Source organism: Panulirus ornatus, chromosome 4, assembly GCF_036320965.1.
Source record: "Panulirus ornatus isolate Po-2019 chromosome 4, ASM3632096v1, whole genome shotgun sequence".
NCBI lineage: Eukaryota > Metazoa > Arthropoda > Malacostraca > Decapoda > Palinuridae > Panulirus > Panulirus ornatus.
This window is the reverse complement of record NC_092227.1, coordinates 54044088-54067983: the sequence shown is the minus strand read 5'-3', so window position 1 is coordinate 54067983 and position 23896 is coordinate 54044088. Positions and strand designations below refer to the sequence as shown.

The window sequence follows — 23896 nt, the reverse complement described above, 5'->3', positions numbered from 1 at the left end:
AGCACAATAACATCTGAAAGTATCTCTTTCGCGCACCTATCAATTAACACATAATCCAATAACGCTCTCTGGCCATCTCTCCTACTTACATACGTATATTTATGTATATCTCTCTTTTTAAACTAGGTATTCCCAATCACCAGTCCTTTTTCAGCACGCAAACCTTTACATTTACAACACTGAACACCCCATGTACTCCAATCATTCCCTCAACTGCCACATTACTCATCTTTACATTCAAATCACCCATCACTATAAACCGGTCTCGTGCATCACAACTACTAACACACTCACTCAACTGCACCCAAAACACTTGCCTCTCTTGATTTTTCTTCTTATGCCCAGGTGCATATGCACCAATAATCACCCATCTCTCTCCATCCACTTTTAGTTTTACCCATATCAATCTAAAGTTTACTTTCTTACACTCTATCACATATTCCCACCACTCCTGCTTCAGGAGTAGTGCTACCCCTTCCCTTGCTCTTGTCCTCTCATCAACCCCTGATTTTACTCCCAAAATATTCCCACACCACTCTTCCCCTTAACCCTTGAACTTCGTTTCACTCAGAGCCAAAACATCCAGGTTCCTTTCCTCAAACATACTACCTATCTCTCCTTTTTTCTCATCTTGGTTACATCCACACACATTCAGACACCCCAATCTGAGCCTTCGAGGAGGATGAGCATTCCCCACGTGACTCCTTCTGTTTCCCCTTTTAAAAAGTTAAAATACAAGGAGGGGAAGGTTTCTAGCCCCCCGCTCTCATCCCCTTTAGTAGCCTTCTATGACATGTGAGGAATGCTTGGGAAGTATTCTTTCTCCCATATCCCCAGGGATGTTTAAATGTTTATAGTTGTGTTACTGGAGTGATAGTCTTCATACATGGTGCTCTGACAAGAAAATAGTGAAATTGGAAAAGAATGTAGCTTAGACATTGAAGCTTATTCTTTCATTGAAATGTGAACAAAGGGAGCATTTTTTCAAAGTGATAGAGATGGAAAGCAAAAAGGTGTTTTTCATGAATGTACTGGAAAAGTTGAGGTCCAGATAAACTTTTTGGTCTGTCAAGGCTTTATTATGGCGGATGACCAACTACCTACCCTCATGTATCCAAAATATGGTTGTACTTTGCGTAATGAAGACAATTCAGAAACATCATAAGCCAATATTCCAGTTTCATGATAAGTGGACCAGGCAGTATGATACAGTGGTTAAATTGATGAAAACTACTATTGACGTTTGTGTAAATAAATTATACATTTCCCTTTTCCATAGCCAGAGGTTGAACCATTATGTGACATTCATTTTTCATTTCATTTTCAAGCTAGAAGTTTCAGTTTTCTAAATTATTTCTTACATTTTTCATATGTATATATATATATATATATGTGTGTGTGTATGTGTGTGTGTGTGTGTGTATATGTGTGTATATATATATATTATCCCAGGGGATAGGGGTGAAAGAATACTTCCCATGCATTCCTCACGTGTCGTAGAAGGCGGCTAGAGGGGACGGGAGCGGGTGGCCAGAAATCCTCCCCTCCTTGTATTTTAACTTTCTAAAAAATGGGAAACAGAAGGAGTCACGCGGGGAGTGCTCATCCTCCTCGTAGACTCAGATTGGGGTGTCTAAATGTATGTGGATGTAACCAAGATGTGAAAAAAGGAGAGATAGGTAGTATGTTTGAGGAAAGGAACCTGGATGTTTTGGCTCTGAGTGAAACAAAGCTCAAGGGTAAAGGGGAAGAGTGGTTTGGGAATGTCTTGGGAGTAAAGTCAGGGGTTAGTGAGAGGACAAGAGCAAGGGAAGGAGTAGCAGTACTCCTGAAACAGGAGTTGTGGGAGTATGTGATAGAATGTAAGAAAGTAAATTCTCGATTAATATGGGTAAAACTGAAAGTTGATGGAGAGAGATGGGTGATTATTGGTGCATATGCACCTGGGCATGAGAAGAAAGATCATGAGAGGCAAGTGTTTTGGGAGCAGCTGAATGAGTGTGTCAGTGGTTTTGATGCACGAGACCGGGTTATAGTGATGGGTGATTTGAATGCAAAGGTGAGTAATGTGGCAGTTGAGGGAATAATTGGTATACATGGGGAGTTCAGTGTTGTAAATGGAAATGGTGAAGAGCTTGTAGATTTATGTTCTGAAAAAGGACTGGTGATTGGGAATACCTGGTTTAAAAAGCGAGATATACATAAGTATACTTATGTAAGTAGGAGAGATGGCCAGAAAGCGTTATTGGATTACGTGTTAATTGACAGGCGCGCGAAAGAGAGACTTTTGGACGTAAATGTGCTGAGAGGTGCAACTGGAGGGATGTCTGATCATTATCTTGTGGAGGCTAAGGTGAAGATTTGTATGGGTTTTCAGAAAAGAAGAGTGAATGTTGGGGTGAAGAGGGTGGTGAGAGTAAGTGAGCTTGGGAAGGAGACTTGTGTGAGGAAGTACCAGGAGAGACTGTGTACAGAATGGAAAAAGGTGAGAACAATGGAAGTAAGGGGAGTGGGGGAGGAATGGGATGTATTTAGGGAATCAGTCATGGAGTGCACAAAAGATGCTTGTGGCATGAGAAGCGTGGGAGGTGGGTTGATTGAAAGGGTAGTGAGTGGTGGGATGAAGAAGTAAGATTATTAGTGAAAGAGAAGAGAGAGGCATTTGGATGATTTTTGCAGGGAAAAAATGCAATTGAGTGGGAGATGTATAAAAGAAAGAGACAGGAGGTCAAGAGAAAGGTGCAAGAGGTGAAAAAGAGGGCAAATGAGGGTTGGAGTGAGAGAGTATCATTAAATTTTAGGGAGAATAAAAAGATGTTCTGGAAGGAGGTAAATAAAGTGCGTAAGACAAGAGAACAAATGGGAACATCGGTGAAGGGGGCAAACGGGGAGGCAATAACAAGTAGTGGTGAAGTGAGAGGGAGATGGAGTGAATATTTTGAAGGTTTGTTGAATGTGTTTGATGATAAGAGTGGCAGGCATAGGGTGTTTTGGTCGAGGTGGTGTGCGAAGCGAGAGGGTCAGGGAGAATGATTTGGTAAACAGAGAAGAGGTAGTGAAAGCTTTGCGGAAGATGAAAGCCAGCAAGGCGATGGGTTTAGATGGTATTGCATTGGAATTTATTAGAAAAGGGGGTGACTGTTTTGTGGACTGGTTGGTAAGGATATTCAATGTATGTATGGTTCATGGTGAAGTGCCTGAGGATTGGCGGAATGCATGCATAGTGCCATTGTACAAAGGCATAGGGGATAAAGGTGCATGTTCAAATTACAAATGTATAAAAGTGTTAAGCATTCCTGGGAAATTATATGGAAGGGTATTGATTGAGAGGGTGAAGGCATGTACAGAGCATCAGATTGTGGAAGAGGTGTGTGGTTTCAGGAGTGGTAGAGGATGTGTGGATCAGGTGTTTGCTTTGAAGAATGTATTTGAGAAATACTTAGAAAAAACAGATGGATCTGTATGTAGCATTTACGCATCAGGAGAAGGCACATGATAGAGTTGATAGAGATGCTCTGTGGAAGGTATTAAGAGTATATGGTGTGGGAAATAAGTTGCTAGAAGCAGTCAAATGTTCTTTATCGAGGATGTAAGGCATGTGTGCAAGTAGGAAGAGAGGAAAGTGATTGGTTCCCAGTGAATGTCAGTTTGTGGCAGGGGTGTGTGATGTCTTCATGGTTGTTAAATTTGTTTATGGATGGGGTTGTTAGGGAGGTGAATGCAAGGATTTGTAAAAAGGCCCAAGTATGCAGTTTGTTGTGGATGAAAGGGCTTGGGAAGTAACTCAGTTGTTGTTCGCTGATGATACAGCGCTGGTGGCTGATTCAGTTGAGAAACTGCAGAAGCTGGTAACTGAGTTTGGTAAAGTTTGTGAAAGAAGAAAGCTGAGAGTAAATGTGAATAACAGCAGGGTTATTAAGTTCACTAGGATTGAGGGACAAGTAAACAGGGAGGTAAGTTTGAATGGAGAAAAACTGGAGGAAGTGAAGTGTTTTAGAGATCTGGGAGTGGATTTGGCAATGGATGGAACCACAGAAGCAGAGGTGAGTCACAGGGTGGGGGAGGGGGCGAAGGTTCTGGGAGCGTTGAAGAATGTGTGGAAGGAGAGATCACTATCTGGGAGCAAAAATGGGTATGCTTGAAGGAATAGTAGTTCCAACAATGTTATATGGTTGCGAGGGATGGTCTATAGATAGGGTTATGCGGAGGAGGGTGGATGTGTTGGAAATGAGATGTTTGAGGACAATATGTGGTGTGAGGTGGTTTGATCGAGTAAGTAATGAAAGGGTAAGAGATGTGTGGTAATAAAAACAGTGTAGTTGAGAGAGCAGAAGAGGATGTATTGAAATGGTTTGGTCACATGGAGAGAATGCACAAGGAAAGATTGACAAAGAGGATATGTGTGTCATAGGTGGAGGGAACGAGGAGAAGTGGGATACCAAATTGGAGGTGGAAGGATGGAGTGAAAAAGATTTTGAGCAATCGGAGGATGAAAGGTGTGCAAGGAATAGAGTGAATTGGAACGATGTGGTATACTGGGGTTGATGTGCTGTCAATGGATTGAACCAGGGCTTCTGAAGCGTTTGGAGTAAGACATGGAAAGTTTTGTGGGGCCTGGATGTGGAAAGGGAGCTGTGGTTTCAGTGACCACATGACAGCTAGAGATTGAGTGTGAACTAATGTGGTTTTTGTTGTCTCTTCCTAGTGCTACCTTGCACGCACGCAGAGGGGGGGGTGCCATTTCATGTGTGCCGGGATGGCAGTGGGAATGGATGAAAGCAGGATGTAAAAATACGTACATGAAGATTTGTATGGGTTTTCAGAAAAGAAGAGTGAATGTTAGGGTGAAGAGGGTGGTGAGAGTAAGTGAGCTTGGGAAGGAGACTTGTGTGAGGAAGTACCAGGAGAGACTGAGTACAGAATGGAAAAAGGTGAGAACAATGGAAGTAAGGGGAGTGGAGGAGGAATGGGATGTATTTAGGGAATCAGTGATGGATTGCGCAAAAGATGCTTGTGGCATGAGAAGAGTGGGAGGTGGGTTGATTAGAAAGGGTAGTGAGTGGTGGGATGAAGAAGTAAGATTATTAGTGAAAGAGAAGAGAGAGGCATTTGGACGATTTTTGCAGGGAAAAAATGCAATGGAGTGGGAGATGTATAAAAGAAAGAGACAGGAGGTCAAGAGAAAGGTGCAAGAGGTGAAAAAGAGGGCAAATGAGAGTTGGGGTGAGAGAGTATCATTAAATTTTAGGGAGAATAAAAAGATGTTCTGGAAGGAGGTAAATAAAGTGCGTAAGACAAGGGAGCAAATGGGAACTTCAGTGAAGGGCGCAAATGGGGAGGTGATAACAAGTATTGGTGATGTGAGAAGGAGATGGAGTGAGTATTTTGAAGGTTTGTTGAATGTGTTTGATGATAGAGTGGCAGATATAGGGTGTTTTGGTCGAGGTGGTGTGCAAAGTGAGAGGGTTAGGGAAAATGATTTGGTAAACAGAGAAGAGGTAGTAAAAGCTTTGCGGAAGATGAAAGCCGGCAAGGCAGCAGGTTTGGATGGTATTGCAGTGGAATTTATTAAAAAAGGGGGTGACTGTATTATTGACTGGTTGGTAAGGTTATTTAATGTATGTATGACTCATGGTGAGGTGCCTGAGGATTGGCGGAATGCGTGCATAGTGCCATTGTACAAAAGCAAAGGGGATAAGAGTGAGTGCTCAAATTACAGAGGTATAAGTTTGTTGAGTATTCCTGGTAAATTATATGGGAGGGTATTGATTGAGAGGGTGAAGGCATGTACAGAGCATCAGATTGGGGAAGAGCAGTGTGGTTTCAGAAGTGGTAGAGAATGTGTGGATCAGGTGTTTGCTTTGAAGAATGTATGTGAGAAATACTTAGAAAAGCAAATGGATTTGTATGTAGCATTTATGGATCTGGAGAAGGCATATGATAGAGTTGATAGAGATGCTCTGTGGAAGGTATTAAGAATATATGGTGTGGGAGGCAAGTTGTTAGAAGCAGTGAAAAGTTTTTATCGAGGATGTAAGGCATGTGTACGTGTAGGAAGAGAGGAAAGTGATTGGTTCTCAGTGAATGTAGGTTTGCGGCAGGGGTGTGTGATGTCTCCATGGTTGTTTAATTTGTTTATGGATGGGGTTGTTAGGGAGGTAAATGCAAGAGTTTTGGAAAGAGGGGCAAGTCTGAAGTCTGTTGGGGATGAGAGAGCTTGGGAAGTGAGTCAGTTGTTGTTCGCTGATGATACAGCGCTGGTGGCTGATTCATGTGAGAAACTGCAGAAGCTGGTGACTGAGTTTGGTAAAGTGTGTGAAAGAAGAAAGTTAAGAGTAAATGTGAATAAGAGCAAGGTTATTAGGTACAGTAGGGTTGAGGGTCGTCAATTGGGAGGTAAGTTTGAATGGAGAAAAACTGGAGGAAGTAAAGTGTTTTAGATATCTGGGAGTGGATCTGGCAGCGGATGGAACCATGGAAGCGGAAGTGGATCATAGGGTGGGGGAGGGAGCGAAAATCCTGGGAGCCTTGAAGAATGTGTGGAAGTCGAGAACATTATCTCGGAAAGCAAAAATGGGTGTTTGAAGGAATAGTGGTTCCAACAATGTTGTATGGTTGCGAGGCGTGGGCTATGGATAGAGTTGTGCGCAGGAGGATGGATGTGCTGGAAATGAGATGTTTGAGGACAATGTGTGGTGTGAGGTGGTTTGATCGAGTAAGTAACATAAGGGTGAAAGAGATGTGTGGAAATAAAAAGAGCGTGGTTGAGAGAGCAGAAGAGGGTGTTTTGAAATGGTTTGGGCACATGGAAAGAATGAGTGAGGAAAGATTGACCAAGAGGATATATGTGTCGGAGGTGGAGGGAACGAGGAGAAGTGGGAGACCAAATTGGAGGTGGAAAGATGGAGTGAAAAAGATTTTGTGTGATCGGGGCCTGAACATGTAGGAGGGTGAAAGGAGGGCAAGGAATAGAGTGAATTGGATCGATGTGGTATACCGGGGTTGACGTGCTGTCAGTGGATTGAATCAGGGCATGTGAAGCGTCTGGGGTGAACCATAGAAAGCTGTGTAGGTATGTATATTTGCGTGTGTGGATGTATGTATATACATGTGTATGGGGGTGGGTTGGGCCATTTCTTTTGTCTGTTTCCTTGCGCTACCTCGCAAACGCGGGAGACAGCGACAAAGCAAAAAAGAAAAAAAAAAAATGTCTGTGTATGTATATGTGTGTATACGTTGAAATGTATAGATATGTATATGTGCACATGTGGGCATTTATGTATATACATGTGCATGTATTGGGCCATTCTTTCGTCTGTTTCTTTGCATTACCTCACTAACGCGGGAGACAGTGATAAATTATTATATTGAAAAAAATAATGTATATATCATTTTTATTATACTTAACTGCTATTTCCCATGTCAGCGAGGTAGTGCCAGGACACAGACGATGAATGGCCCATCCACTCATATACACACATATATATACATAAATGCCCATACGCACACATATATATACTTATACATATATACACATGTACATATGTCATGTGTGATGCATAGAAACCATGGTTTTCCCCAGACGGTGACATCACACAGCCCTACCTCACACCCATTTGTTTACATAAACTTTTGCTCAACTCTCCATCCACTATTACGCATGCATTTTCTCCTCTGTTTAAGGCTTTCGCACTGTCCAATAGTTTTCCACCTATCCCATACATCCTTAACAAAACCCATAAAACATTCCACTTGACTCTCTCATACACATTCTCCAGATCATACAAGCTGCATACAACTTCTTACATTTCACTAGATACGTTTCTACATTCATCTTCACAAAAATCTGATCCACACGTCCCCTACCTTTCCTAAAACCCTCTTGCTCCTCATTTATTCTGCATTCAGTCACTTCTATCAATCAACAATCTTGCATACACTTTTCCTGGTATACTTCAAAGACCTATTCCCTATAATTGTTAGACACATCCTTAGCACCTTTTCCTTTGAATAAAGGATCAATAATAGCTTTCACTCAATCCTCAGGCACACCCCTCTGTTGCATATCAGATACATCCACACTATCAAACTTTCTCCTCCATACTTCAGTACTTCATTCATAATCCCATCCACTCAAGTTGCCTTTCCTACCTGCAGCCTCATCATTGCCCTTTTAATCTCCCTTTTTGCTATTCTCCCTTGCACTTGTATCTTCTTTCTTCCATCGACTTCATACTCATGCATGTAACAGCTGCTGCCTCGCCTTCTCCTACATTCATCAGTTCTCTAATTCTCTTTCCATCTTCCTTTTACTTCCTCCTTTTAATTCAGCAAGTCCCCTTTCTTACTTCTCACATTAAAGTTTCCACTCTTACATTTACCTCTTCCCTTTTCCACCTCCTGCCAGTACGTTTTTTTTTTTATTTTTCCTATATTTTTCACTTAACTTTCTTCCAAAATCATCATCTACTCTTTCTTTGCTTTCCTCTATCAGCTTCTTAACATTCCACTTACACATATTACACTCTTCCCTCCTCCTCTGGTGAACTTTCACTGATCCATTCCTTTTGAGCTCTCTGCCACATGCTTTTTCTTCTCTTCCACAGCATTTCTAATCTCTTCCATCAACCACGCATTTCCCTTTTTATTCCAGATCTCAATGATCTTTATCCAACTACTAATTCTACAACCTTTGAGTCTTTCTCTAAACATTTTAAACACCTTAGTCACAAATGACTGCATCCCTACATTTACTGTACTTTAAACTTACAGTCACTCTCCTTCATACTCTCTGATTCATCTTCTCACTTGTCAACACTTTTACCTCTCAATTCTTCCTTACACCATACCTCCAATTCTCCCTAATTCTCACCCCTACAAATACAGTGAAAGGGTCAGTCTCTAAAGAATCCTCTCACAACTCTCAAATCTAGCACAGCCTTTCCGAATCTTTCATACACAGCCATAGAGTCAATCAAATCCGTTTGTTCTCTTCTATCTTTTCTCATTCATGTATATCAGTGTATCATCTTGTGCTGAAAAAAAGATGTTTGTAAGGAATACATCCATCTCAAGACAGACAACTAAATGTTAATTCCATTATCATTTACTCAAGGCACTCCCCATTTACCATATCTGGCCAATTTCATCACATCTTTCTGCATTCATATCATGTTACAACCGCCTTCCTCATTCTCAAAACTGTTTATAGTTCTTCAGATTTCTCCAGAAAAGTTTCATTTCATCCTTACTTTGCACAATTTTAATATTCATGATGGCATGGACAGAACCAGGGCATGTGAAATGTCTGGGGTAAACCATGGAAAGGTCACTGTGGAGCTTGGATGTGGATTGTGAGCTGTGGTTTCGGTGCATTACACATGAGAGCTAGAGACTGAGTGTGAAAGAATGTGGCTTTCTTTGTCTGTTTTCCTGGCACTATCTTGCTGAAGCAGGGGATAATGATGCTGCTTCCTGTGGGGTGAGGTAGCAAAAGGAATGGATGAAGGCACATATATCCTCTTTGTCAATCTTTCCTCACTCATTCTCTCCATATGTCCAAACCATTTCAACACACCCTATTCTGCTCTCTCAACCACACTCTTCATTTCCACACATCACTCTTACCCTTTCATTACTTCTTTTTTTTCCATACATATTTGCCACTTTCCTTCTCCCTGGAATCATGCACTGAACACCCCAATCACTAAGAAGGGTGACCATTCACTGTTCTGATCCCTATAACTATTGTCCTATTGCTTTTACGTCTAACTTTTCCAAAATCTTTGAATCCCTCCTCAACTCCCATATCTTAAACATCTTGAAAATCAGTCTTCTCTCTGATCACCAGTATGGCTTCCGTAAGCCAAGATCCACAGATGATTTTCTTTCCTATCTTACTAATCTTACTAATGTCTGGTTATCATCCCCGAAACATTTTGGGAGTCATGTGTGGTTGCCCTTGACAAATCTAAGGCTTTTGATGGGGTGTGGCATTACGGTCTCATCTCTAAGCTTCCCTCTTTTGGCATCCCTCCCTCACTTTGCTCCTTCAAATCTAGCTTCCTCTCCGACTGATCTTTCTCTGTGGTTGTTGATGGATCAGCCTTCCCCAATTTCTCCATCAACAGCAGTGTCCCTCCAGTTCTGTCTTGTCTCTTACAATTTTCCTCCTTTTTTCAATAATTTCCTCTCCTCCACAAATAATCCAGTGCACTTATATGCTGACCATTCAACACTGCATTCATCCACAGCCTTCATTTCTGCTCCCTCTTCTCTCACTTGTTCTGCATCTCATCTTGACACAGCTTCCTCAATAAACTCAAACATCTATAGGATATCTCAGTGTGGTACACAGAACCTTCATTAAGTTTAATGCCTTCAAGACGCAGTTTCTACCCGTCCCTCTGTCATAAACTTCTTACAACTCGTCTCTCCCTCAACGGCTCTGTAATTCCACCTTGACTCAATGAACATAATTGGTATTACTGTAACATCCACTGTTTCTTGGAAACTCCACGTTACAGGAATCACTAAGTCTGCCTCTAAGAAATGGGTGTCCTGTTTAGATGTCGAAACTTCTCTTCTGAACAGTTGCTCAATTTATACAAAGGGCTTATCCATCCTTTTATGGATTCCTGCTCTCATATCTGGGATAGTTCTAACTCTGCAACCTTCCTTGGCAGAGTTGAGTTGCAAGTGGTCTGACTTGTAAACTATCCCAGGTTCTCTTCCAAACTTGACCCCCTTGCCCTCTTCTGTATGTATTACCTTGGTTTTTGCTCCCTGGAGTTGGCTGCTTGTGTGCCCACACCACTAGCTAGACCACGCAATACTTGGCAAGTTTGCTGCGTCACATGATTACTGCATGGCCAACGGCAAATCAAGGGTAGGCCGCTTTGATACCTGCTTCTTTCCCTACATGTTGAACCTTTGGAACTCTCTACCTTCACATTTCTTCCCCAATAACTATGATCTAGCACATTTCAAAATACAGATTTTTCACTTCCTCTAGAATTTGTAAAAATTTTCTTTTGTCTTTTCTTTTTTGTTTCATAATTCTCTCTATATTTCAATTATGGCCTGGCCTTGGTGAGGACTTTTGTTTGTGACTGAAGCCCTATACAAAAAAACAAGAAACTACCTAAAGCAACTGAGTGCAAGTATAGGAAAGTTATAAGACTGTAAAGTTTTAAAGATGGAGCCCATGATTTTAAAACTTCATCCTGTACTGTAAAAAACAGGCAATGATAAATACCTGATATGACACAGAGTACACTACTCCATACAGACTTGTAATGTTTACAATCATACAATGAAAGATTTGCCTACAGTGTCCCAGAGTGTAGCTAAGATGGGGGGAAAGATACCTGCTTTAGCCATTTAAATATATTTTCATTGCTGGATACACCCAATGAAGACATTTAGTAATGAAATTTGACTGCGGGATGAAACTCATACACTTATGGTGCCCATTCTGAAGAGTTTCCACAGAGTTTTAGTTGCTATTATTCACGGTTCAGCCCAGAATAAGTGTTCTGATACCAAAAATATAATTGGAGCACTATAAGTAGAGAGTGTAAGTAAAAGTGGAGGAGGGTGTATCAGTCTTCCCCAAAAGCTCTTAGCAACTATTCTGATTTACTTCATGAAACTAGAACAATGCACACATATAACCTGCTAACAAAGCAAGCATAGTAAACCAGTGCAGGGCATAAGTATAAACTGATGATAAAGCAAGCATAGTAAAATGAAACTAGATTGTATCAAAGTTCTTTTCCTTTCTTTCATGCTCGTTTGCCATTTCCCATTAGCAAGGTACTGCTAGAGACAGACATAGAGAAAGCCTCATTTGCCCACATATATTTTCTAGCTGTCATGTGTAATGCATGGAAATCACAGCCCATATCCACAACCAGGCCCTACACACTTTTCCAGGTTTTCCCCACATTGCTCTCTGTACATCATATCACTCCAATTCACTCAATCCCATGGATGTCTTTCACCCTCCTGCATGATCAGGCCCAGAGCACTCAAAATCTTTTTCACTCCATCCTTCCATCTCCGATAGTCTTTCCCTTCCCCTTGTACCTTACATTTATGATACATATCCTCTTTGTCAATCTCTCCTCACTCATTCTTTCCACATGTCCAAACTATTTCAGCACACCCTCTTCAGCTCTCAACCAAATTCTTCTTATTACCACACCTCTCTCATACCCTGTAATTTCTTATTTGATAAACCCTTCTTACACCAAATACTGTCCTCAAACATTGCATTTCAGACATATTTACTTTCTCCTGTACATTCTCATCTATGGCCAATGCCTCATCTCCATACTGCACCAGTGAGACAACTATAGCTTCAAACATACCCGTCATTTCCCTCCCAGATAATGACCTCTCTTTCCACATATTCTTCAATGTTCCTCAGACATTCACCCCCTCATCCACCATATGAATCATCTTAGATCCCATGGTTCCATTTGCTGCCATATCCACTCCAAGGTAGGTATCTAAACTTAACTTCCTCCAAATTTTCTCCATTCAAACTCACACCTCAACTAACCAGATTCTCTGCATTGCTAAACCTAATAACCTCGCTTTCTCTAACATTTACTTTCACCTTTCTCCTTTCTGAAACTCTCTCAAGCTCAGACACCAACTTCTGCAGTTTCTCACTCAAATCTCCAAACAGCAACGTGTCATCACCTTACAAATGACTCATCCTCCAGGCACACACACACACACCCTCACTCCTCACTGCTTCCAGTAACTTTCCTCCTACACCATATATTTGTATTAAGAATATACTAAATAAAAATAAGAGACAAATATTAAGGTAAATGATTTGCATTTCTAAACTTAACTCGAATGATGATGAAGACAAACATGAATGACACTACAGACCCTAAGGCTAAAGTAAATATTGCCACTGGAATAGGCAAATAGTACTGACTAATAATACTGATTATGGAGTTGAAAAGAGAATGGATGCCCTTGAGATGTGTAAGAAGTTTGACTGAGAGATTAGATTATATCAAAGAAAGACAAAAAAGGGATAATCAACTTGAAATTTTAATTAAGAACACCAGTAATGCTTCAGAAGTTGACATTTTTAGATGATATTTTGGATGCAGGGGAAAAAAGGCTGATGATAGATGAGGAAACTATAATCAATTCTGAGAGTCATGATAACTGTAACATAGAACTTGAAAAGAAACAACTGGAAAAAATGAAACTTGCAAGTATGAACATATGTATCATTAAACAAAATATGTACTAAAAAAAAAGGATCATGTGAAATAGTTCATGTGAATAAGCCAGCAAAGGGATAAGGCTGGAGTCGAGAAAGAAGAATGGTTAAAAGACAAGATTGTAAATGGGATCATGGGATCAAAACAAGCAGGGGTTAGTGAGAGGACAAGAGCAAGGGAAGGAGTAGCACTACTCCTGAAACAGGAGTGGTGGGAGTATGTGATAGAGTGTAAGAAAGTAAACTCTAGACTGATATGGGTAAAGCTGAAAGTGGATGGAGAAAGATGGGTGATTATTGGTGCATATGCATCTGGGCATGAGAAGAAAGATCATGAGAGGCAAGTGTTTTGGAAGCAGCTGAGTGAGTGTGTTAGTAGTTTTGATGCACGAGACCGGGTTATAGTGATGGGTGATTTGAATGCAAAGGCGAGTAATGTGGCAGTTGAGGGAATAATTGGTGTACATGAGGTGTTCAGTGTTGAAAATGGAAATGGTGAAGAGCTTGTAGATTTATGAGCTGAAAAAGGATTGGTGATTGGGAATACCTGGTTTAAAAAGAGAGATATACATAAGTATAAGTATGTAAGTAGGAGAGATGGCCAGAGAGCATTACTGGATTACGTGTTAATTGATAGGTGTGCGAAAGAGAGACTTTTGGATGTTAATGTGCTGAGAGGTGCAACTGGAGGGATGTCTGATCATTATCTTGTGGAGGCAAAGGTGAAGATATGTAGAGGTTTTCAGAAAAGAAGAGAGAATGTTGGGGTGAAGAGAGTGGTGAGAGTAAGTGAGCTTGGGAAGGAGACTTGTGTGAGGAAGTACCGAGAGAGACTGAGTACAGAATGGAAAAAGGTGAGAACAAAGGAGGTAAGGGGAGTGGGAGAGGAATGGGACGTATCTTGGAAAGCAAAATTGGGTATGTCTGAAGGAATAGTGGTTCCAACAATGTTATATGGTTGTGAGGCGTGGGCTATGGATAGAGCTGTGTGGAGGAGGGTGGATGTGCTGGAAATGAGATGTTTGAGGACAATATGTGGTGTGAGGTGGTTTGATCGAGTAAGTAATAAAAGGGTAAGAGAGATGTGTGGTAATAAAAAGAGTGTGGTTGAGAGAGCAGAAGAGGGTGTTTTGAAATGGTTTGATCACATTGAGAGAATGAGTGAGGAGAGATTGACAAAGAGGATATATGTGTCAGAGGTGGAGGGTACGAGTAGAAGTGGGAGACCCAATTAGAGGCGGAAAGATGGAGTGAAAAAGATTTTGAGTGATCGGGGCCTGAACATGCAGGAGGGTGAAAGGCGTGCAAGGAATAGAGCGAATTGGAACAATGTGGTATACTGGGGTCGACGTGCTATCAATGGATTGAACCAGGGCATGTGAAGTGTCAGGGGTAAACCATGGAAAGTTTTGTGGGACCTGGATGTGGAAAGGGAGCTGTGGTTTCGGTGCATTATACATGACAGCTAGAGACTGAGTGTGAACGAATGTGGCCTTTGTTGTCTTTTCCTAGCGCTACCTCGCGCACATGCGGGGTGAGGGGGTTGTCATTTCATGTGCGGCGGGGTGGTGACGGGAATGAATAAGGGCAGACAGTATGAATTATGTACATGTGTATATATGTAAATGTCTCTGTTTATATATATGTATACGTTGATATGTATAGGTATGTATATGTGCCGTGTGTGGACGTGTATGTATATACATATGTATGTGGGTGGGCTGGGCCATTCTTTCGTCTGTTTCCTTGCGCTACCTCGCTAACGCGGGAGACAGCGACAAAGTATAATAAGAAAACAAGCACAATATTTGTATTATATGGGTGGGCAAAAATGAAATATTAAGAGAGCCTAGACACTATAAAGTGGTGACTGAGTTTGGAAAAGTGTGAAAGGAGAAATTTGAGAGTAAATGTGAATTACAGCAAGGTTATCAGGTTCAGCAGGGTTGAAGGACAAGTGAACTGGGATGTAAGTTTGAATGGAAAAAAATTGGAGGAAGTGAAGTGTTTTAGACATCTTCGATTGGACTTAGCAGAGACTGGAACCATGGAAGTGGTAACGAGTCACAAAGTGGGGAAGGGGGAAAAGGTTCTGGGACCAGTGAAGAATGTGTGGAAAGAGAGAACGTTATCTCAGAGAGCAGAAATGGATGTGTTTGATGGAATAGTAGTTCCAACAACATTATATGGTTGTGAGGCATGGGATATGGATAGGGTTATACTAAGTAGGTTGGGTGTGTTGGAAATGAAATGTTTGAGGACAACATGTGGTGTGAGGTGGTTTGGTCGAGTTAAATAATGAAATGGTAAGAGAGATGAGTGGAAATAAATAGAGTGTGGTTGAGAGAGCAGAAGATGCTGTGTCGAAATAGTCGGGACATGTGGTGAGAGTGAGTGAGGAAAGGTTGACAAAGAAGATATATGTATCTGGTATGGAGGGAACAAGGAGAAGCAGGAGACCATATTGGAGGTGGAAGGATGGAGTGAAATAGACTTTGAGTGTTTGGGGTTTGAACATGCAGGAGGGTGATAGGCATACAAAGGATAGAGTGAATTGGAACAATGCTGTCAGTGGACTGAGCAAGGGCATGTGAAACGTCTGGGGAAACCATGGAAAGGTCTGTGGGGCCAGGATGTAGATAGGGAGCTGTGGTTTCAATGCATTGCACATGACAGCTAGAGACTGAGTGTGAACGAATGTGACCTTCTTTGTCTATTTTCCTGGCGCTACCTCGCTGAAGCAGGGGTAGCGATGCTGTTTCCTGTGGGGCAGAGTAGCACTAGGAATGAATGAAGGCAAGAAAGTATGAATTTGTTCACGTGTGTATATATATTCCTACGAGTACAGGGGGAAAATGGAACATGATAAGATCCCAAGTGCACTTTTGTGTAATAATCACATCATCAGGGGAGATACAAGAAAGAAATATAAGTCAGCTTGATATACAAAGAAACGTAGCTAGGACGCCGATTTCGCCGTGGACCCAAAGGAATATACTTGATCATGCGCAAAATTATGATTCCTTCCAACGTATATATATATATATATGTATTTTATATATATATATATATATATATATATATATATATATATATATATATATATATATTTAATTTTTTTTCTATTATACTTTGTCGCTGTCACCCGCGTAGCAAGGAACCGTATGGAGACATGAAACTATGGCCCAACCCACCCATATACACATGTATATATATATATATATATATATATATATATATATATATATATATATTATCTCGGAAAGCAAAAATGGGTATGTTTGAAGGAATAGTGGTTCCAACAATGTTGTATGGTTGCGAGGCGTGGGCTATGGATAGAGTTGTGCGCAGGAGGATGGATGTGCTGGAAATGAGATGTTTGAGGACAATGTGTGGTGTGAGGTGGTTTGATCGAGTGAGTAACGTAAGGGTAAGAGAGATGTGTGGAAATAAAAAGAGCGTGGTTGAGAGAGCAGAAGAGGGTGTTTTGAAGTGGTTTGGTCACATGGAGTGAATGAGTGAGGAAAGATTGACCAAGAGGATATATGTGTCGGAGGTGGAGGGAACGAGGAGAAGAGGGAGACCAAATTGGAGGTGGAAAGATGGAGTGAAAAAGATTTTGTGTGATCGGGGCCTAAACATGCAGGAGGGTGAAAGGAGGGCAAGGAATAGAGTGAATTGGAGCGATGTGGTGTACCGGGGTTGACGTGCTGTCAGTGGATTGAATCAAGGCATGTGAAGCGTCTGGGGTAAACCATGGAAAGCTGTGTAGGTATGTATATTTGCGTGTGTGGACGTATGTATATACATGTGTATGGGGGGGGGGGGGGGTTGGGCCATTTCTTTCGTCTGTTTCCTTGCGCTACCTCGCAAACGCGGGAGACAGCGACAAAGTATAAAAGAGCAGTGTGGTTTCAGAAGTGGTAGAGGATGTGTGGATCAGGTGTTTGCTTTGAAGAATGTATGTGAGAAATACTTAGAAAAGCAAATGGATTTGTATGTAGCATTTATGGATCTGGAGAAGGCATATGATAGAGTTGATAGAGATGCTCTGTGGAAGGTATTAAGAATATATGGTGTGGGAGGAAAGTTGTTAGAAGCAGTGAAAAGTTTTTATCGAGGATGTAAGGCATGTGTACGTGTAGGAAGAGAGGAAAGTGATTGGTTCTCAGTGAATGTAGGTTTGCGGCAGGGGTGTGTGATGTCTCCATGGTTGTTTAATTTGTTTATGGATGGGGTTGTTAGGGAGGTAAATGCAAGAGTTTTGGAAAGAGGGGCAAGTATGAAGTCTGTTGGGGATGAGAGAGCTTGGGAAGTGAGTCAGTTGTTGTTCGCTGATGATACAGCGCTGGTGGCTGATTCATGTGAGAAACTGCAGAAGCTGGTGACTGAGTTTGGTAAAGTGTGTGGAAGAAGAAAGTTAAGAGTAAATGTGAATAAGAGCAAGGTTATTAGGTACAGTAGGGTTGAGGGTCAAGTCAATTGGGAGGTGAGTTTGAATGGAGAAAAACTGGAGGAAGTGAAGTGTTTTAGATATCTGGGAGTGGATCTGGCAGCGGATGGAACCATGGAAGCGGAAGTGGATCATAGGGTGGGGGAGGGGGCGAAAATTCTGGGGGCCTTGAAGAATGTGTGGAAGTCTAGAACATTATCTCGGAAAGCAAAAATGGGTATGTTTGAAGGAATAGTGGTTCCAACAATGTTGTATGGTTGCGAGGCGTGGGCTATGGATAGAGTTGTGCGCAGGAGGGTGGATGTGCTGGAAATGAGATGTTTGAGGACAATGTGTGGTGTGAGATGGTTTGATCGAGTGAGTAATGTAAGGGTAAGAGAGATGTGTGGAAATAAAAAGAGCGTGGTTGAGAGAGCAGAAGAGGGTGTTTTGAAACGGTTTGGGCACATGGAGAGAATGAGTGAGGAAAGACTGACCAAGAGGATATATGTGTCGGAGGTGGAGGGAACGAGGAGAAGAGGGAGACCAAATTGGAGGTGGAAAGATGGAGTGAAAAAGATTTTGTGTGATCGGGGCCTGAACATGCAGGAAGGTGAAAGGAGGGCAAGGAATAGAGTGAATTGGAGCGATGTGGTATACCGGGGTTGACGTGCTGTCAGTGGATTGAATCAAGGCATGTGAAGCGTCTGGGGTAAACCATGGAAAGCTGTGTAGGTATGTATATTTGCGTGTGTGGACGTATGTATATAGATGTGTATGGGGGGGGGGGGGTTGGGCCATTTCTTTCGTCTGTTTCCTTGCGCTACCTCGCAAACGCGGGAGACAGCGACATAGTATAATAAAATAATAATAATATGTGTGTGGATGTAACCAAGATGTGAAAAAAGGAGAGATAGGTAGTATGTTTGAGGAAAGGAACCTGGATGTTTTGGCTCTGAGTGAAACGAAGCTCAAGGGTAAAGGGGAAGAGTGGTTTGGAAATGTCTGGAGAGTGAAGTCAGGGGTTAGTGAGAGGACAAGAGCAAGGGAAGGAGTAGCACTACTCCTGAAACAGGAGTTGTGGGAGTATGTGATAGAATGTAAGAAAGTAAATTCTCGATTAATATGGGTAAAATTGAAAGTTGATGGAGAGAGGTGGGTGATTATTGGTGCATATGCACCTGGGCATGAGAAGAAAGATCATGAGAGGCAAGTGTTTTGGGAGCAGCTAAATGAGTGTGTTAGCGGTTTTGATGCACGAGACCGGGTTATAGTGATGGGTGATTTGAACGCAAAGGTGAGTAATGTGGCAGTTGAGGGAATAATTGGTATGCATGGGGTGTTCAGTGTTGTAAATGGAAATGGTGAAGAGCTTGTTGATTTATGTGCTGAAAAAGGACTGATGATTGGGAATACCTGGTTTAAAAAGCGAGATATACATAAGTATACTTATGTAAGTAGGAGAGATGGCCAGAGAGCGTTATTGGATTACGTGTTAATTGACAGGCGTGCGAAAGAGAGACTTTTGGATGTCAATGTGCTGAGAGGTGCAACTGGAGGGATGTCTGATCATTATCTTGTGGAGGCTAAGGTGAAGATTAGTATGGGTTTTCAGAAAAGAAGAGTGAATGTTGGGGTGAAGAAGGTGGTGAGAGTAAGTGAGCTTGGGAAGGAGACCTGTGTGAAGAAGTATCAGGAGAGACTGTATACAGAATGGAAAAAGGTGAGAACAATGGAAGTAAGGGGAGTGGGGGAGGAATGGGATGTATTTAGGGAATCAGTGATGGATTGCGCAAAAGATGCTTGTGGCATGAGAAGAGTGGGAGGTGGGCTGTTTAGAAAGGGTAGTGAGTGGTGGGATGAAGAAGTAAGAGTATTAGTGAAAGAGAAGAGAGAGGCATTTGGACGATTTTTGCAAGGAAAAAATGCAATTGAGTGGGAGAAGTATAAAAGAAAGAGACAGGAGGTCAAGAGAAAGGTGCAAGAGGTGAAAAAAAGGGCAAATGAGAGTTGGGGTGAGAGACTATCAGTAAATTTTAGGGAGAATAAAAAGATGTTCTGGAAGGAGGTAAATAGGGTGCGTAAGACAAGGGAGCAAATGGGAACTTCAGTGAAGGGCGTAAATGGGGAGGTGATAACAAGTAGTGGTGATGTGAGAAGGAGATGGCATGAGTATTTTGAAGGTTTGTTGAATGTGTCTGATGACAGAGTGGCAGATATAGGGTGTTTGGGTCGAGGTGGTGTGCAAAGTGAGAGGGTTAGGGAAAATGATTTGGTAAACAGAGAAGAGGTAGTAAAAGCTTTGCGGAAGATGAAAGCCGGCAAGGCAGTAGGTTTGGATGGTATTGCAGTGGAATTTATTAAAAAAGGGGGTGACTGTATTGTTGACTGGTTGGTAAGGTTATTTAATGTATGTATGACTCATGGTGAGGTGCCTGAGGATTGGCGGAATGCGTGCATAGTGCCATTGTACAAAGGCAAAGGGGATAAGAGTGAGTGCTCAAATTACAGAGGTATAAGTTTGTTGAGTATTCCTGGTAAATTATATGGGAGGGTATTGATTGAGAGGGTGAAGGCATGTACAGAGCATCAGATTGGGGAAGAGCAGTGTGGTTTCAGAAGTGGTAGAGGATGTGTGGATCAGGTGTTTGCTTTGAAGAATGTATGTGAGAAATACTTAGAAAAGCAAATGGATTTGTATGTAGCATTTATGGATCTGGAGAAGGCATATGATAGAGTTGATAGAGATGCTCTGTGGAAGGTATTAAGAATATATGGTGTGGGAGGCAAGTTGTTAGAAGCAGTGAAAAGTTTTTATCGAGGATGTAAGGCATGTGTACGTGTAGGAAGAGAGGAAAGTGATTGGTTCTCAGTGAATGTAGGTTTGCGGCAGGGGTGTGTGATGTCTCCATGGTTGTTTAATTTGTTTATGGATGGGGTTGTTAGGGAGGTAAATGCAAGAGTCTTGGAAAGAGGGGCAAGTATGAAGTCTGTTGGGGATGAGAGAGCTTGGGAAGTGAGTCAGTTGTTGTTCGCTGATGATACAGCGCTGGTGGCGGATTCATGTGAGAAACTGCAGAAGCTGGTGACGGAGTTTGGTAAAGTGTGTGGAAGAAGAAAGTTAAGAGTAAATGTGAATAAGAGCAAGGTTATTAGGTACAGTAGGGTTGAGGGTCAAGTCAATTGGGAGGTGAGTTTGAATGGTGAAAAACTGGAGGAAGTGAAGTGTTTTAGATATCTGGGAGTGGATCTGTCAGCGGATGGAACCATGGAAGCGGAAGTGGATCATAGGGTGGGGGAGGGGGCGAAAATTTTGGGAGCCTTGAAAAATGTGTGGAAGTCGAGAACATTATCCCGGAAAGCAAAAATGGGTATGTTTGAAGGAATAGTAGTTCCAACAATGTTGTATGGTTGCGAGGCGTGGGCTATGGATAGAGTTGTGCGCAGGAGGATGGATGTGCTGGAAATGAGATGTTTGAGGACAATGTGTGGTGTGAGGTGGTTTGATCGAGTAAGTAACGTAAGGGTAAGAGAGATGTGTGGAAATAAAAAGAGCGTGGTTGAGAGAGCAGAAGAGGGTGTTTTGAAATGGTTTGGGCACATGGAGAGAATGAGTGAGGAAAGATTGACCAAGAGGATATATGTGTCGGAGGTGGAGGGAACGAGGAGAAGAGGGAGACCAAATTGGAGGTGGAAAGATGGAGTGAAAAGGATTTTGTGTGATCGGGGCCTGAACATGCAGGAGGGTGAAAGGAGGGCAAGGAATAGAGTGAATTGGAGCGATGTGGTATACAGGGGTTGACGTGCTGTCAGTGGATTGAATCAAGGCATGTGAAGCGTCCGGGGTAAACCATGGAAAGCTGTGTAGGTATGTATATTTCCGTGTGTGGACGTGTGTATGTACATGTGTATGGGGGGGGGGGGGTTGGGCCATTTCTTTCGTCTGTTTCCTTGCGCTACCTCGCAAACGCGGGAGACAGCGACAAAGTATAAGAAAAAAAAATATATATATATATATATATATATATACACGCCCACACACGCACATATACATTACACATTTCAACGTATGCATGCATATACATACAGACATATACATATGCACACATGTACATATTCATATTTGTTGCCTTTATTCATTCCCGTCACCATCCCGCCACACATGAAATAGCATCCCTCCCTGCCCCCGCGAAGAAGCGCTAAGACAAAAGGTCACCTTCGTTCACACTCAGTCTCTAGCTGTCACGTGTAATGCACCGAAACCACAGCTCCATTTCCACATCCAGGCCCCACAAAACTTTTCATGGTTTACCCCAGACGCTTCACATACTCTGGTTCAATCCATTGACTGCACATCGACCCCTGTATACCACATCGTTCCAATTCACACTATTCCTTGCACGCCTTTCACATTCCTGTATGTTCAGGCCCCGATCACTCAAAATTTTTTTCACTCTATCCTTCCACCTCCAATTTGGTCTCACTTCTCGTTCCCTCCACCTCTGACACGTATATCCTTTGCCAATCTTTCCTCACTTATTCTCTCCATGTGACCAGATAGATCACTTCAATACACCCTCTTCTGCTCATTCAACCACACTCTTTTCATTACCACACATCTCTCTTACCCTTTCATTAATTACTCGATCAAAACACCTCACACCACATATTGTCCTCAAACATTTCATCTCTAACATATCCACCCTCCTGTGCACAACCCTATCTATAGCCCAAGCCTGGCAACCGTATAACATTGTTGGAACCACTATTCCTTCAAACATACCCACTTTTGCTCTCCAAGATAACGTTCTTACCTTCTACACATTCTTCAACGTTCCCAAAACCTTCGACCCCTCCCCCACCCTGTGACTCACTTCCACTTCCATGGTTCCCCCAGAGAAAATGTTGACAGACGGGTGAAAGCGTATAAGGCAATCACTAAACAGAAATGTAAAACCTTCAAGCTAATCACAGCGACTTATTAATAGGTACCAACCCTTCAACGTTGCCCTCCAAATGCTGCCAACCATTCCGAAGCTTCCATCCATTGTGCCAACCATTCTGAACTTTAATCACACTTCAACTTCGTTATTTTCTTTGTACCCGTTATCATGACAACTTCCGATTTTTCCTCCTATATTTCTACTAATCTGTGAGCTTAAAAGCATATTTGAAGCTCAAAGAGAGCTTACAAGTGACTAACGGATGAAGGCGCATATGCCAAATCACTTCTATATTTCTACTAATCTGTGAGCTTAAAAGCATATTTGAAGCTCATAGAGAGCTTACAAGTGACTAACGGATGAAGGCGCATAAGCCAAATCACTTCTATATTTCTACTAATCTGTGAGCTTAAAAGCATATTTGAAGCTCATACAGAGCTTACAAATGACTAATGGATGAAGGCGCATAAGCCAATCACAATAAAGAAACGTAAGACCAAGCAAATGAAAGAAAAGCACCATGACCTAATTACAACAATGGCTTCCCATTATTCCTCAATCTTTATGAAAAAAATCAATCATTCGGTTTCATTTATAAAGTAAGAATAACAAAAACTTGGTTATAGTCGGCGCTTACCTTTTACCAATTCGGTCAGTGTACAAACAAACTTGTCACTGCATTTGGTTCAATGTAGTTTTCTTGTTGGAAATGAATCACTTATAAAATGACTTTTCTGTGTTAAACACATGAACCTGTTCACAGTGTAAACTAAAGGCTGAAAACTTAGCCTTGGCTACTAGTAATTGTACTCGATAGCTTTTAAACATTTGTGTTTCGGTTCGTTATTTGGTATAACGGCAATTTCTTACACACCAGTTGGCCTTGTCTCACCTCCTGCGAGGTCTGGGTTAGACTGGTGTGGTTGTCGGTTGGCCTAGTCCTACATGTGGGCGGGGTCATACCCAGCAGTGTGACCATCGATTCAAAACTTCCTCATCCTCACTGTTGAGAAACATTAAACGCCACACATCTTGGTAACGTTTGCAAGTACAATAACTAAGAGTAACCTCATCTAGATACTGCAGAGGTAAACCATGCTTCAATCAAAGGCCATATCAGATGGCAGGAAAAGAATGTGCTTAGACTTGACTCATCAATTTAGGAACATTCAAGGATACATTAGTACTTAGTTAACAGGTCATACTTCAAACGCGACAAAGTATAAAAAAAAAAAAAGATATATATATATATATATATATATATAT

The 23896-nt window shown here is 41.8% G+C and overlaps 1 protein-coding gene across 1 annotated transcript in view; it reads right to left on the bottom strand.

The window, feature by feature from the left end:
- LOC139766293 (uncharacterized) overlaps positions 1 to 23553 on the bottom strand; it is a 540727-nt gene extending 517174 nt beyond the window's left edge. Inside the window, exon 1 of the mRNA XM_071694755.1 lies at positions 23268 to 23553. The gene's annotated coding sequence lies outside the window, so the exon portion shown is untranslated. The remainder of the gene's footprint in view (positions 1 to 23267) is intronic.
- Between the last annotated feature and the right edge of the window lie 343 nt (positions 23554 to 23896).